Source organism: Pteropus vampyrus, unplaced genomic scaffold (assembly GCF_000151845.1).
Source record: "Pteropus vampyrus isolate Shadow unplaced genomic scaffold, Pvam_2.0 Scaffold25, whole genome shotgun sequence".
In the NCBI taxonomy this organism is placed as follows: Eukaryota; Metazoa; Chordata; class Mammalia; order Chiroptera; family Pteropodidae; genus Pteropus; species Pteropus vampyrus.
The window spans coordinates 1,638,068-1,641,464 of NW_011888806.1; the positions used below are offsets into that span (position 1 = coordinate 1,638,068).

At 34.8% G+C, this 3,397-nt stretch overlaps 1 pseudogene; it reads left to right on the forward strand.

Moving 5' to 3' along the window:
* Nucleotides 1–505: 505 nt before the first annotated feature.
* Nucleotides 506–624, forward strand: LOC111737322 (annotated as a pseudogene).
* Nucleotides 625–3,397: the final 2,773 nt, after the last annotated feature.

Sequence of the window (3,397 nt, forward strand, 5' to 3'; positions counted from 1 at the left end):
CTGAAACTGTTGCTAACATTGACAGGAACTGAGACTGAGAATAGAAAGCATTGCTAAATGTCTATAAGGAAAAAAAAATAGACATTATCAAGACTTTATATAAAGCAGAGATCCAAGAGGCTTAGACACCACCTACTCGAAACCAAAAGAAAAACAGCTTCTTTGCAACAGACTAGGGACCATTATATAATAATAATTCTTTTTGGAAAAAAAAGAAGCAGAACACACTTCCATTAATGCCCAGGTGGAGAAATAGTCCATTAAATACCATGAACAACCAAGTGAAAAGGCATCTCAGAAAGAAAGAGAAAAATCTCCAGAAAATAAGGTTACAGACATAGAAACATGCAACTTAAATGACAGAGACTTCAGGATGGTATTTCTGAAAACCTCAGTGAGATCCAAAACAAATCATATCGACAATTTCAGGAACTGAAAAAACAACTAGATGAGCAGAATGAGTTCTTTAGCAAGGAGATTGAAACCCTCAAACAGAACCAAATAAGTCTATGGTCATGCCACACTGAACGCGCTCGATCTCATCTGATCTCGGAAGCTAAGCAGGGTCGGGCCTGGTTAGTACTTGAATGGGACACCACCTAGGAATACTGGGTGCTGTAGGCACTTTTTTTTTTTTGAAAAAAGAACTGAATTGACCTTCTGGAGATAAAGAACACACTGCAAAAGTTGAAAAATGAAATAACAAGGTCAAGAAATAGAGTCAACCAAATGGAGGAAGGATCAGTAATATCAAAGACAGAAATCTAGAAATAAATCAAAAGGAAGAAGAGAAAAACCAAAGAACGAAAAATAATGAAAGAGAAATATAAGAACTAGCTGGTACCATCAGGACAGGAAACATAAGAATAATGGGTATTATCAAAGGTAAGGAAAAGGAACAAGAACTGGAAAGCATTTTCAGACAAATAGTTGACAAAAATTTCCCAAATTTAAGGAATGAGCCGGAGCTTGGAATTCAAGAAGTCAACAGAACACCCAATTATCTCAACCCAAAAAGGCCTTCACCAAGACACATTGTATTAAAATTATCAAAAATCAATGACAATGACAGAATTCTCAGGGCAGCCAGAGAAATGAAGATGGTAAACTATAAAGGAAAATCCATTATTTTATCGTTGGACTTCTCAATGCAAACCTTACAAGTCAAATATTGAAACTATTAAATGAAAGAAACTACCAGCCAAAAATAATGTATCTGGCTAAGCTCTCCTTTAGATATAAGGAAAAATAAAGACCTTTTTAGACATACAAAAATTGAGGAAATACACTAAAAGGCCTGTACTAGAGGAAATACTGAAAGGGGTCAGCTCACCTAAAACAAAACGGCAAAAAAAAAAATACACAATTAGAAGTAAGGTGACTAGGAGGCTGATAAAAGCAGAAGAGTGCAACCTTTACTAAGAACAGGGCATTATAAAAAAATAAGAAGAAATTTGCTATAGGAAGATAGTAATGAACGTTCAGCATACATAGGGACAAATTCAGATAACAATTACTGAAAAGGGGAGGATTCAAAGATCCAAATTCACAAAGGAGAATGGATATAAGACATGCTCAGAAGAAAATGGATGACTGTATATGTAAAACTATCCTTGACATATTCGTAATGGTAACCACATGCCAAAGATTCAGACCAGAAATATATAATATAAAAAAAGAAGGACCAGAGGGAAAATCCACAAAAGCCAACCAAAATGAAGAAAACAGAAACACAAGGACAAGGAAGCAGTGGCAACACCGAGCTACCAGAAAGCAAAGGATAAAATGGCTATAAGAAGACCTCAGATTTCAATAAACACCCTAAATGTTAATGGACTGAACTCACCAATAAAAAGGCACAGAATTGCAGAATGGATCAAAACACAAAACCCAACCATATGCTGTCTCCAGGAGACACATCTCAGTTCCAAAGACAAATATAGACTCAAAATGAAAGGGTGGAAAATAATATTTCAAACAAATGACATTCAGAGAAAAGAGGGAGTAGCAGTAATAATATAGGATGAGATGGACTTCAAAATAAAAAAGATTAAGAAAGATACTGCTCAACAAGGTAAAAAGACAAACATCCGAACGGGAAAATATATTTGCAAGCAACGCCTACAATAAGTGACTAATATCCAAAATATACAAAGAACTCATGCAACTCAATAACAACAAAAAAACAAATGAGCCAACCAAAATATGGACAGAGGACCAGAACAGACACTTCTCCCTAGAAGACATACAAATGGCCAACAAATATATGAAAAGATGTTCAACATCGCTAGCAATTAGGGAAATGCAAATTGAAACCACAGTGAGATACCACCTCACATCTGCTAGAATGGCTATAATCATAAGAATAAGTAATAACAAATGTTGGAGAGGATGTGGAGAAAAAGGAACCCTCATACACTGCTGGTAGGACTGCAAATTGGCACAGCCACTATAAAAAACAGTATGGAGTTTCCTCAATAAACTAAGAATTGATCTACCATATGATCCAGCAATCCCTCTACTGGATATTTACTTCAAAGACTTGAAAACTCATATCCATAAAGATATTTGCACATCGATGTTCATGGCAGCATTATTCACAGTGGCCAGGACATGGAAGCAACCGAAGTGTCCTATGATAGATGATTGGCTAAAGAAGCTGTGGTATATATATACAATGGAATATTACTCAACCAGAAGAAGAGATGCCATTTGCAACAACATGGATGGACCTTGAAATAATCATACTAAGTAAAGTAAGCCAGACAGAAAGATTGAAATTCAGACAATATCACTTATGTGTGGGATATAAACCTAAAAGCAACAAATGAAGAGGACAAACAAACAGAGACTCATGGACATGGACAATGGACTTGTGGTTACCAGAGGGAATGAGAGGGGGAACAATAAGAAAAATAAAAAAATAAAATGTTAAAAAATATAATAAAAATGTGTTAAATAATGTTTTGACTTTGTTTGTAAGTCATTACATCAAAATAATCATCTTATGTAAGAAAATGATTATTTTCCTCACCTTATTTTTATAACAACTCTAATCTGTCATTTTTAGCTTGGATGAATTTTGATAAAGAATAATAAACACTGGTCTGTTGGGAATTATGCATAGAACGCATAGAACATTTTTTTTTTCCCATTAGGTGTCTGGAAAACATGTTTCAATTAGACTAGAAATTGATGATACCATAATCAAAGGAACACAATGTATTAAAATATTGGACACTATTCACATTGATGATTCTTCCATTATTTCTTAAGGAATCTGTTTTCCAATGGCAGACTCTCTTTGAAAGACAGTTTTGGTAAACTACTGACATGAGTGTGTTTCTATTCACCATCTCTTTCCTTTGCTTCTCTGTGCTTTGATACAGACAGTTTC